The 13,457-nt window shown below is 46.4% G+C and overlaps 1 protein-coding gene across 3 annotated transcripts in view; it reads left to right on the forward strand.

The window, feature by feature from the left end:
• The first annotated feature begins 2,454 nt into the window (after positions 1-2,454).
• Positions 2,455-13,457, forward strand: part of DDC (dopa decarboxylase) — a 91,130-nt gene continuing 80,127 nt past the window's right edge. The window contains exon 1 of one of the 3 annotated variants that reach the window (XM_084798335.1): positions 2,455-2,600. The gene's annotated coding sequence lies outside the window, so the exon portion shown is untranslated. Of the gene's footprint in view, positions 2,601-10,049; positions 10,072-13,457 lie in introns of those variants that run through there. The other 2 variants (XM_084798336.1, XM_084798337.1) reach the window with 2 other exon arrangements.

Below are 13,457 nucleotides of genomic sequence, written 5' to 3' on the forward strand. Positions count from 1 at the left end.
ATTGAGTCTACAGAAATTGGGTTCTGTTGTTCTTGGGAGCCTACCACAGATTCTGCTGGTCTATTGGCAACCAGAGATCCTGAGAGAGGAAAGCGCAGTGTCCAGGCCAGGCTCTGATGGTTTATTTCCAAATCCAGGGTCATACAAATGGCCCTGATCAAACCCATGGAACGCTAAACAAAACCAAAGTATCTAAACAGGGAGAGGAGATTCGTAGGGAGGCAAGAGGCTTGTGATAGTGGGAGAGAAATAAGAGAGCGTTAGCTAGGAGAGGAATCACAGTACACATAGGAAACCGGGAAGGGCACAGTAATAGGCACTAATCAAAAAGGAGTGTCCATCCTTACCAAAGTGCCACACAACCCACAACGTTGATGACAAAGGCAAAATATGTGGTAGGAGAGGGTGAAGTTTCTCTCTTCTTTAGCCTCTGCCCTCTGCCCTTGGACGTCAGAGCTTCCGGTTCTAGAACCTTCATTCATATTTAGGCTACCCCAGTGATCTCCTGTTTCCAGCTCCCTGAGAAATGGGGTTACAGGTATGTACAAGCACCCAGCTTGTTATGTGGGTGCTGAGAATATTATTTGCGGGGGGGGGGACCTTTTTTTAAAAAAAGATTTATTATTTGTATGGTGTTCTGCCCACCACAAGAAGGTATCAGATCTCATTACAGGTGTTTGTAAGCCACCCTGTGGTTGCTGGGAACTGAACTCAGGACCTTCGGAAGAGCAGAAGGTGCTCTTAAACCTTCAGCCCTTGGGGGGAAACTTTTTATGTGGTGTGTTCTTATTGCTCCAGCTCTTATTGCTAAAGCTGGGTGCCTCTTATTGCCTCCTGTCATATCTTTTTCCGCTCATAATTTTATTTCCTGTGCAGACACCTCTTCTGATTTGTAAGCTCATATACTGAAAGGCCTACCGGATATTTACTCACAGATAAGAAGAGGATATTGAAAAATTAATTCCCTAACTGAATGCTTAGTATTCTCTGTCTCTCCTGAGCCAAAACTGGTGTCTTCCACCGTTTTCTCTTAGTCTATAGCTACAATCTTCTGCCTTTGGCTTTCATGACCAAGAATTGCATCTCTGTGGTTCCTCCTCCTTCCCCAGAAGCTTCCTAATGTGTGCATATGTGCTCACATGTATACGTATGTGCATGTGTAGCTCAAACCTGTCTATCTTTCCTACCTCAACATTCTTTGCTCACCAGGTCATCCTATAAGTCCCTCCTGGGCTTCTGGGCTTCCCTTCCTTCAGGAAAGCAGAGAGAATTCCTCTCTACCCTCTCTTGCCTCTGGATTCCACACTGGAACTACCGTGAGGCTAAAACATAGGTAAGCAGAGGGGAGTGCCTTCTAGAATATTCCAGTGCTTTCCATCACTGTTGAGAGATGCACAGTAGGTAGGGTGGCTTGCAAGGCCCACAGTGTGTAGCCTTCAGGCTGGAAGGGGTTCAGGGCTCTCAAAGACACTGATTCCCACCAGCTGTTCTCCATTTGCTCTTCTCTGGTTGAGAACTATCATTTCTCAGGCCTCGGGGGAGACTTGAAATGTGGGGCACCCTACAACAGGTCACTGTGTAGCTGCCTTGGCACACTGCTTTTTCCTTTCTTTCCTTTAATAATTCTTGGAGGGACCTGGAGTCTCCTGTCATCCAGATTGTCTCTCAGGTCTCAGATCTGACAGTATGAATCCTTGAGTCCAAGCCCACTCACGCCACTTCTATCCCCACTGTGGAACAGAGACAGCTCCGTCCTCTAGCCTGTGACTACTACCTCTGGTGGCCGCCTTTTTGTCTTCTGGTGGCAGCCATTTTGTCTTCAGCTACCCAGACTGCCTTTTCCCAGTTGCCCATACACAATCTCACACCCGCTCTGTTCTTTGTCCCCAGTGGCCCAAACTGGCGCCCTGCCTTTAAGGCAAGGGCTTAGCTCACTGTGAGCTTTTCCCAGGCGCCTTCTCAGTGACTCTTCCTTGACTCTCCTTTATGCTCCAATGACAGTCAGTCAGCTTTGGATTTCCTGAAGTTAATCAACATCTCCTTCATCATAGTGTCTCCTGTATCACAAGGGGTTGGGAAGGAAGGCAAGCAGGAGGGTTCTGCCCAGTGTCTGGCTCTACAGAGCCCAGGGACACACTGGCAAGTTAAAGGCTCTGAGTAGCAGGAAGGGCCTTCCACAGGACAGCCTTTTCCTGACACAGGGCTTGGCGCTATAGAACCACCTAGTGGGGCTAACAATGTGAAATTGAGGCTGTGTGTGAAGGCATAGGTTATGCAGTAAGAAAGACCCATGCTGTCAGGTCTTGTTCTAAATCAGGCTCATAGGATGAGTACTCTTAGGAGCCCAAAGAAGAGTTACACCCCAACCCCCATGCACACGTGTGCTTTCTCTAGGCTTCCTTGACCTTTATACTAGCAGAAATTAATGTTTAACCAGAATACAGGGCTGAAATGCAAGGACAGAGAAATGCACCCATTCCAAGCTGCAACGAGGGTAGCCTAGCCAAGCACCACTGAGTTGCGTCTCCACCTTCTCAGCCCCCATTGCTGAGTGATCCCAACAGCAGAGTGGACCTGTGACGAATCCGAATCCCAGGCAAGTAAGTGTTATGTGTTGTCAGATTGTAGTTGCTGAAAAGGTACCATTTCTATCGTGATTCTTGGGCTCCATGTTACCGAACGTGTGCTGAAAGGAAGGCTCTCCTGAGATTGGGGGTTACTGATGACAAAACACTTCCTCTTTCGCCGAAGCCTTGGCAAACCCTTCAGTCTCTGCAATGGCATAGCTGGTTGCACACGTGTGCGTACATACATACATACAGGCACTGCTGGAACTCCTCGCATGCCGCGGTGACACGATGACTTGGGCTTGCAGCTCAGTAGCAGGTAAAGGAGAAAAGGCTTCTCCTTCACAAGACCATGTACAAGGGGGCACCGGGCACTTCTTTGCCCTAGGCTTCTTCATCTGGGAAATGGGGGTGTTAGTGAAACCTACTTTGCCAGGTTCCTATGAAGATTAAATTCTCTAATAAACAAGCCATCACATACACAGAAGATGATTCATCAGTATGAAACCTTCCTTACCTGAATAGTGTCTATGGCTCTGTAAAAGCTTCTCTCCTTTCAACTGCCTAAACAGTTTACAATACTGGTTACAGGTCTCAGTGAAAAGTATAATCAGCCACGGGGTGGGTTGTGGTGGAGGTGGTAGTGGTGGTGCAGGCCCTTAATCGCAGCCTGCTCTACAGAGTGATGCCAAGACAGGCCAGGGCTACACAGAGAAATCTTGTCTCAAAAATAAAAATCAATCAATCAATTAATAATTTAAAAAAGAAAAGTAGAAACCAATGGAAAAAAACCATTGGTCTGCATCTGTGTGAGTAAAAACAAGTTCTGCATATGTGGCTTGTACTGGTCTCTATCAAAAACAGGATTTATGGACCTGGAGAGATGACTCGGAGGTTAAGGGCACTTGGCTACTCTTCTGAAGGTCCTAAGTTCAATCCTAGCAACCACCTAGTGGGTCACAACCATCTATAATTAGATCTAGTGCCCTCTTCTGCCTTGCAGGCCGAACAGGATATACATAATAAATAAATTAAAAAATACAAGCGAACAAACAGGATTCATGTTAGGATCCGTTTCTCCAGTGCAAGGTCTAAAAAAGAAAGGTGAAAAAGCTAATGCAGCTGAGACCAGAACTGTAATTACTTTCCCTCCATAGGCCGGCGTGTTCCGTTCTGTCACTCCAGGAAAGACATACTTTGAATCACTTTCTGGGGCCCAGGCACTATACTGGATTCATATGAAAGTTTCTCAGAGTCCCTTAAATATTAAAGTTTTATTCCTTATGGGAAAATCAAAGATGAGAACTCATCAAGAATGTTCACTCTAAAGAGAGAGGACCAGCATTCGAAAGATTTCAACCCCCATCCGACGCCCCCCCCCCTTGGTAGTTCTTCTGTGATGAAATTTTGCTATCTTTGCTACAAAATTGGTGACCAACTGTACTTTGTATTTATACTCTATTAATTTTTTTCCGATACAAGTTCTTCTAGTTAATCACTATAATGTTACTATGTTTCTACTGCATAAAAGCTTTAGGGAAAAAAATGTCACAGAAGCATTAAGAAGGAAGAAATATGTGTTAAAAAAAAAAATCAAGCAGGGCCTGGTGGTGCACACCTTTAATCCCAGCACTTGGGAGGCAGAGGCAGGTGGATCGCTGTGAGTTCCAGGCCAGCCTGGTCTACAAAGTGAGTCTAGGACAGCCAAGGCTACACAGAGAAACCTTGTCTCGAAAAACAAAACAAAACAAAACAAAAGAAAACCAAAAAACAAACAAAAAAATCAAGCTGTCCAAAGCAGAGAGGTGGAACAGGAAAGGCAGACTGTGGGTAGTTGAATGAGATGGAAGTTGAAGGAGTAGAAAGTCCAGAAATGGAGCAAGGGCCCAGCTGAGTTGGAAGTCAAGGACCTGGTGTGAGGTGAATGCATGGGACTGATGCCATCAAGCCAAAGAGCACTAGCATCGTCCTTCAGGCCGGTCTCCCTCATGAGCCTCGGAGGGCTCCTGCTCCCAGACCGGAGACAATACCCTCACAGAACTCTGAGCTACATCAGAAGAGCACTACCGTGGGGGAGCTGGGGGCAGGAAGGAGATTTTCAAGTTTGATTAAAGTTATTTGAGTATTCAACAGTAATTTTAGTGTATTTTAAAATTAAATGACAAACACTCTCCTCCATCAAGGGCATAATACAAAAGAACCAGTCTAGACAGGAAGCTATTGAAGAGGGCCCTTAAAAACTGTGATAAAGATGCTGAAGTGTAGCTCTTCACAGTTGATGGCTTCTGGCAGGTGTGTGTGTGTGTGTGTGTGTGTGTGTGTGTGTGTGTGTGTGTGTATTCAGTTTTCTTTCTTTTTGATATGGAGAAGTTTATTATATGAGAGTGGGGTGAGGAGGAGGAGGGACACCAGAGAGAGAGGCAGAGATGGAGGAAGGGAGAAGAAAGAGGTAAAAGAGCAAAAGCAGACTCAGTTTCTTTGAGACTGGCCATTGTGAGTTTGACCATACTCCAGTGAGTACAAGCTGGGTTTTTATTAAGTTGTTCGTTTGTGTAGCTTGGGCTGTCCTGGACTCACTCTGTAGACTGTAGACCAGGCTGGCCTTGAATTTACAGAGATCTGCCTGCCTCTTCCTCCCTGAGTGCTGGGATTACAGGCATGCCCCACCACACCTGGTTTGCAGATATAATTTAAACAACCACAATAACAACAAAATATTTCTGACCTTTAGCTAGTCAAATCCACAGTTGAGGAACCTATTAGTTTACTGGATATATAAGAAACCTCGAATACAAAAAATAGAATATCCCTGAAATCTAATCCCTTTACTTCATGGCTAAATACAAATGAAAGCAAGCTGGGTGTGGTGGCGCACGCCTTTAATCCCAGCACTTGGGAGGCAGAGGCAGGAGGGTCGCTGTAAGTTCGAGGCCAGCCTGGTCTACAAAGCAAGTCCAGGACAGTCAAGATATCATAGAGAAACCCTGACTGAGAAAAACAAAAAACAAAACAAAACAAAAACAACAACAAACAAATGAAAGAAAGAGGAAGAGGCTGAGGGCTACGATATCCCCATCAAGGGCATGTTTTCAGTGGCCAAGTTTCAAGTAGACCCAACCCTTAAGCTTGTACTGCCTCAAATAACATCACTGATGGTACACATGGTCGGGGGAGGGGTGGCTGGGGCTCAGCCCCATGGCCTCTGGGGACACTCCAGATCCAAAGTACCTGTCATTTGTCACATCAGCAGTTTGGATAAAGAATGATGTAGCGCTTCCTCTCCCTATACAAAAACTGACTAACTTAAGAATTTATTATAAGAATAAGAATGGAAAAAAATTCAATACTGAATCCCCAGTTATAATTACTAGGAAAATGTTAGAGTGTTCCTTTAAAAGTCAATAGGACCAGGCTGCTTGCTAACTGCTTCTAATCAGTATTGCTCAGAAGTAAAGATTTTCAATACCGTTTAGGGGTAAGTGTTTTCAGGGCCAGGCACATACATAATCTATCTTTTATGGCTAGCTGAAAAAAAAAAATCATTTAAGAAATCCTTCTGCCCAGGCATTCTGGTGCCTGCCTTTAATCCCAGCACTTGGGAGGCAGAAGCAGGGGGATCACCAGCCTACAAAGCGAGTCCAGGACAGGCAAGGCTAACATAGAGAGACCCTGTCTCGGGTGAAAAAAAAGAAAAAAGAAGTCCTTCTGCTCCAACAGCATGAAAGACAAGCTCCTTGGTTTCTTTTAAAAGCTTGCCCCTACTGGTCAGGATGGAGTGAGGAAAGCATCTAGCTTCATGTCCTTCCAAGTGGAGCACAGTTGTTGCAGCGTCCAGCACCTCCCCCTTTCCATTTTGGTCTGCAATGTGCACCTGTCAATTTTCCACACTCAGAGCCTCCGCCCGCCCCCCCTCCTTCCCGCCCCCCCCCCACCTCTAGAATCTCTATTCTATTTAACTACCTAGGATTCTATTTGTACCCAGCAGACCTCATCTCATGGCACATAGCCCCATTTGTAACCTCAGAGGAAGCTTGCGGGTGTCCGTGCCCTCACCCCACCCCACCCCACCCCACCCCACCCCACCCCACCCCACCCCACCCCACTGCAATCCTGCTCTTCCTTCTCAGAACCCCACTTGGCCTTCCTTGGCCTTCTGCTTTTCCATTTCTGTTTCGGAGTCCGAGGCATGTGTTGGATTTTTATTACAAGTGGCACTGATCTGTTCACCTGTTACAGAAGGATTCAAGTATTTATAACCCTGGTTGTTTTTACTCAGCACTGGTTTGTTTTCCATTGAGTCTCATCTTCCCGTGTGGTGTGTGTCTCCCCCGTAACGCTGCAGAGCTTCTGCTGGCTTTGATAGAAGCACTTGGTTTGCTTCTGTTGTCTGAGTCACTATGGTGCAAAAAATCCACCCCTCCCAGGCGTTGAGAGCAGATCCCAGGGCAAGACCTGGGGCCTGCTGGCATCACCCCCTATACCTCAGCGGCTTCTCCTGCCGCCTCAGGTCTTTTCCTTTCTGCTCTTAAATAAATCTTACATCTATATTCTCTCTAAGTCTTGCCCATCCAACGTGCAATTTACTCCCTGAGAAATGCCGGCGTGAATTTCTACACAGGAGCCTGAGACATGCCCACCGTCTGTTTCAACGCTGGGAGGGCCCTCTTGCCCTCAGAGCACCAAGAGCCGCCCCTGTGTTGTCTGGGAGTTCCAGGCCTCTTCCCAGGCTATGCCATCACCTATCTTATTTTGTTGACTGATTTGTTCAGAATAGGAACACTTTACATAACGCTAGCATAACGTTTCCAAACATGGATGCATTGTGTAGTATTTAAATTAGGTTAAATTGTCTCCTCAAATGTCTATCTGCACCTGTGTGATTCTCAGTATGTACCTAGCTGTTTCCCCCATCTTTAAGTTAGTGCTGAGGAGAAAGAGGTTGTGAGACTCAGAGAACCTATGTAAAAGAGGCTGAAACAGAAGCTTTTAGATACACATTGCTCTTGGAGAAAATCTTCATTAAACAGAGGATTGTACTTGCTTTGCCCAAGAACCTCATCTCCAGAGGCTTGTGCCTGGGTGCCCTGGATCCTTTTTTCCCCCCAAGACAGGGTTTCTCTGTGTAGTCTTGGCTGTCCTGGACTCTCTCTGTAGACCAGGCTGGCCTAGAACTCACAGCAATCCCCCTGCCTCTGCCTCCTGAGTGCTGGGATTAAAGGCATGCGCCACCACCCCGAGCCCCCTGGATCCTTATATATAGCCAGTTTTCACCAGGGCCCTGCTCTGGGTAGAGCTGTGCACTCTTCCCGTGGGTCTGATCTTCCTAAAATCCAGGGTGTGTAGTCATCCTTCCTGTCCCCACGCTCCTGACTGGTCCTCCCTGACCAAGGACTGCTCTTCTTTATGAGAACATGGAAAACAGCAAGGCTGAGCCAGAGAGGCATCCGTCTGAGGATATCTGTCCAGTTTGGTGCCAGCCTTTCCCACCTCACTGTGGCTTTCTCCAGTAGTCTAGGTAACTTGGAGGTGGGTTATAGCGTCAGCCTTCAACCCATTCAGCTAGGCTTCCCTGGCGATAATGCGGGTACTGCAGAGCTCCATCTGTGCAGATGGACCTAATCTCCTTACGTCCTCCATTGTGCTCATGGCTTCTATCTGAACCGGTAGTGGAGCTGCCTGTGCTGAGGAACAGGGTCCCTCGTCCGTGGCCAGCAACCATGTGCCGGCTCCCTCTGCCACACCACCCTCACCTCCTGTACATTCCGCTGTCCTGGAAGTCACTGCTTCTGTCCCAAAGGTGCCTGTGAAGAGATCCTGCTGGGGCCATATCATAGACGGTCAGCTATCCCTGGAGAATCCCTGACTCTGGGCTGTACAAAGACTCTGAACATGGTGTGTGTGTGTGTGTGTGTGTGTGTGTGTGTGTGTGTGTGTGTTATATGCAACATGTATGTGTATATGTCCATGTATGCAAATGCCTACATACTGTACGTTTTATGAATGCATATGCCTGAGCACAGTGATTGTATTGTAACATACATTTGAATTGCTGTATGTACACAAATGCATGCACATTTGTGTATATTTGTGTGTATGTGCTCTCTGTGCATGTGTGTGCCTTTCTTCGTGTGTATGCCTCTCTATGTGTGTATGCTTTCTGTACAGAGTGTTCTCTGCTTGTATATGTGTGTCCTCTGTGCATGGGTTGGTACCTTCTATGCATGTGTGTGTGCTATCTATACATGTGTGCATTGTGTGTGCTATCTGTGCATGTAGATGTGTTCTCTGTTAATGTGTGTGTGCACTCTGCATGTGTGTGTCATCTCTTTGTGTGTGTGTGTGTCTAATATACCAGTGAGAACCCTCTATACATAGGTGTGTACTAGTTGTTTGTTCTCTGTGTGTGTGCCTGCTCTCTCTGCATGTGTGTATACTCTGTTAATGTTTGTGTGCACTTTGTGTATAAGTATGCCCTCTATAAACATGTGGGTACCATGTATGCATATGTGTGTATATTCTCTGTACATATGCTTGCTCTCTTTCTCTTTATTTACATATTCTGTATGTATGTGTGGTCTATCCACATATTCTGTATGTATGTGTGGTCTATCCACATGTGTTTCTATGCATGTGTGTGTTCTCTCTGTCCATGTGTGCATTCTCTGTCCATGGGTGCTCATTCTCTGCACATGTGTGCATTCTCTGTATGTGTGTGTTCTCTGTGCACATGTGTATTCTCTGTGCATGTGTGTGTGTTCTCTGTACACATGTGCCTGTGGTTCTGATAGAGGCTTCTGCATAGTGCTGCTGATGATAGGCCTTCTTCCACCTTTCCTTATCTGCATGGCCCAGGCCTCTGTTCTAGATTCACATGGTGATGTGAACCCTTTAAAAAGAAAACAAAATCAGACCTTTAAGCCACACCGATTAGCAAGATGTATGATCTGTCTCTTCTCATTCCTACCCAGCGGGCAGAAGCACACAGAGCCCGACATAGTTTGGATGGTGATTGGCCAAAGGAACCAGTACTGTACTTTGACACAATTGAGTGGGATTTAGGTTCGTCACTCCTAGTCCCTCGCCGCCCCTGAGTCAGGCAGCATTCCAGTGGTCCCCGTGGATGGAACAGGTCCTGAGCCAGGCTTCTCCCCTAGAATGGAGGTTAAGGGGTTGAGCTGCCAGAAGTCTCCAGGAACACTGGTTTCTAGGCTGGGTCCCACACAGTGACAGGGAGCCCAGGACCCACCTCTTCTGGGTCTCTCTCCAGGTCCCATTGTTCCCTCTCTGGCCTGCTGGGCTCCATCCTGTGATGCAGAGGGCACACAGGGAAGGGGAGCAGCAGAGGCTCTGGGTAAATAATGCAGAGAAAGCTGCTGATTGGCTTCGGGAGGCGGACACTTTGTCTACATAAATGGCAATCGCATCCTCTGTGCCTTTTAACTGTCACCAAGGAGAGAGAGAGAGAGCAAGAGAGCGAATAGAGAGGAGGCGACTCCAGCTGCCTGTGAGTACAGCTCTTTGTCTACATGGCTCAGGGTCAGACCCCAGTATCCACCCTGGGGCTGGAGTGGGTATCAGTGATTGATTTTGGTTATGATGTCTTTCTAGGGACAGAGCGACTGGTGGCTGAGAAGGCTGGTCATCTAGCGTGCACAGGTGGCAGGGCTGTTCACGAAAAATTAGGTACCAGCCTCTGCCTGCTTATTTTGAATAATTGCTATATAAGTCCAGCAGAGAATTTGGGACTCCTGGTGGCTTTTTAACCTTGTTATTTGAACGATTGCCACAACATAACAAAGTGAGTGGTCTGACTTTCAGGAGACTGTACCTGGGACAAAGAAAGTGAGGAGGCAGCTCTGGGGCCCACAGACCGACCTGGGTGTGCTTTGCAGGTGAAGGAAAACTAACAACATCATCTCACAAGTTTTAGCGATCTCTTTCCTGAAGGACCGGGTTCACAATGGATGCTCAGTATCTGGGAGCTCTGTTGTAAATGAACAAGGCAACCCCAAGTGGAAAGGTGCTCTCACTCTGCCCTCAGCATCCTCTTAGCTCCAGTTTCCAAGGCAACTTTAGTCAAGTGACCTAGGTTTTTCCTCTTGGTTGCCTGTTTTTCCTCAAAGGCTTCCAGTTCTGCTCCTCATACACAATTTCTTGTTTGGAAACACTGTTTCCCTCCAAAACAGGATCAAAGCAGAGGTGACAATCTCAGGAAAGCTGGCCCTCCATCAAGACTTTCAGGGATGCCAGAGAGAAAACAGACTTAGCCCAGAGTCACCCCAAGCTCAGCAAGAATGCAAAAATCCCGGATCAGAATATCCCAGGACAATGAAGGACTAGCAGGGATGGGATATCTGGATGTCTGCAAAGAGATAAGACCTTGTCATCTGTGACAGCATCCTATCCTCTTCCCTGGGCACATAGTATGTGGACCTCCACCCAGAGGTTGTGCTAGTAAGTTAAGAAAATGGCAGTCTCCTTTAAACCGTCACATATACAAAGAAATGTCCAGGGACCTAATTGCATTTGTTTTCTGCTTTTGGGGCTATTTGTTGCTTATCATGAAGAGTTTTTTTACCCGGAACTTTTGCAGAGTTAAGTTTGAGAAAGTCTCAAAGAAATGATGCTCACCCGTACTATAGAGCATTTACAAAGTTCTCTTCGCATTCATAGACATCTTGGCAAGGAAGACCCTCAAAGGGCACAGATATGCGTCGCAGGCAGGTAGAGCAGATTCACAGGGCAGGTTAAAATCCCACTGACTGAGTGACTTGAGGTGGGAAGGAACTGCGCTTGCCTTTTGGCTGGGATAGGCCCGGGTGTACATACCACTTTAGATTTATGTACGTATACAAAAACCGACTGCTGGCCCTGCTTTCTTCTCTTCTGAAGAGGAGATAATGTCACTGCTCTGCAGAACTGATGTGCAAATGGAGGGGACAGAGGACAGCAGAGCTAGCCCAGCCTGTTCCCATGGAGATGCACCCAGGAGGGTGGGCAGCATGGTGGTTCAGTTCTCTTGCTAAAGCTACTCTTCTGTTCTCCCATGTATGAGAAACAGCAGGACCCTGGTGGCATAGGCAGAACCTCTCTGCAGCCGCGCTTGGGGTTGCGGGTAGCATCGTCATCAGTCCTGGCAGAAGACCTTATTGAGGGCCCATCTGTGACTTGTAGGCTCCAGAGACAGGGTAGGATGCTCAGACCAATGGCTGATTGAGAAGAGGCTGGCTTCCAAAGGGGAGCGAGGACTATGGCCATCTACACACTTGCTGGCTGTGTGACTTTGGTATAGCAGTCATAATGGTCCTCACCTTACAGGGCTGTGGGGTGTTAAATAAGATCCCATGGATACCGTGTGCTTAGCAGAAGGTTAGGAAAGAACAGTCTGTTTGGTTTCTTGGACAATAGAATGTGACGACCAAATGTCAGAGTATTCTCAGAATTGAATGTGGAAGAGCCTGAAACACAGGGTTCTTAGCAACACTGTAACCGCCTGGAAACTGTGCAATAAAGGGATAACGAGGAATCGAGAAGTCACTGTTTACCACTGACCTTGTTCGTGAGAGAAAATTAAGAGTACCAGAAGTGGGTACCAAAGGGCACCAAATAAACTCACAATGCCAGGTGTCTGTGTTTGCAAAGACAATAAGCCAATATGAGACTATTACCAAGAGGCAGCCGCTGGAACACAGCCTGAGGAGCCTCCAGCCTATCGGAAAGGCAAGTGGCCCGCGAGCTTTTGTAAACTCTTGATGTGACTTCAAGAACAGAAGCAAAAAGGGAACAAATTGAGGGGGAAAGCATAGAATGAGGCAAGAGCATTTTTTTTCTGAAACAAACAAACAAACAAGCAACCCTTAGGGTGATATATAATAAAATATAGGAACAAAAGAGAATGTTTTAAGTTAAAATCACCTGATGTTTCTTTGCTAAACCTTCCAAAGTAGCCAATATGAATAAGAGATCTTAATGCTTTGAAATCTGTGGCACTACAGCTTTTCCAGAATAAATCGGGCATTATACAAAAGGAATAGTGCACCCCACACGCCTGTTCTGTGCCTTGGGGGAATTCACATCATTCAGGGTCAGCCTTGACAGTGTTAGCTGCCCTGGGATGCTGCAGCCATTCCATCTGACCCTTGGCAGTACCACTGGGTTTTGTTGTTATTGTTGTTTTGTTTTGCTTTGTTTCATTTTGTTTTTGTTTTTTGTTTTTTGTTTTTTTAAGTATCTAGTTATTTAATATGTATACAGTGCTCTGCCTGCATGGCAGAAGAGGGCATTAGATCACATTACAGATGGTTGTGAGCCACCATGTGGTTGCTGGGAATTGAACTCAGGACCTCTGGAAGAATAACCTCTGAGCCATCTCTCTAGCCCTCGTTTTGTTTTTTCTACACAGGGTTTCTCTGTGTAGCCTTGGCTGTCCTGGACTCACTTAGTAGACTAGGCTGGCTTTGAACTCACAATGATCTGCCTGCCTCTGCCTCCAAGCGCTGGGATTCAAGGCATGTACCATGCTGGGTGGCAGTACCATTTTTAAAAGCAGATGCTCACTGGCTAGTGGAGGATAAATGGGAGTACAGTAACTTAAGGTCCCAGTTTTGAGGAAGGTGAACTGGTTATGTCTTTTTTTTTTTTTTTTGCACATAGGCATATGGAGAAAGACAAATAAAATATAAAATAAAAAAGTGATGTCTTGATCCCAAATAGTCTCTTCTTTCTTTTAAAGTCACAAATGTTATGAGTGTTTCCAGTTTTCTATAACTTGGGTCACAGTATGGTGACAGAGGTGTGATTAGAAATAGCATTCCCCCCAGGAGAACAGGGCTGAAAATCATTACTTAAACTCCATGCATTGTCAGCCAAGAAAATACTTAGATGCAGCAC

The sequence above is a fragment of the Acomys minous genome (assembly GCF_964271855.1).
Source record: "Acomys minous genome assembly, chromosome: 10".
Taxonomy (NCBI): Eukaryota; Metazoa; Chordata; class Mammalia; order Rodentia; family Muridae; genus Acomys; species Acomys minous.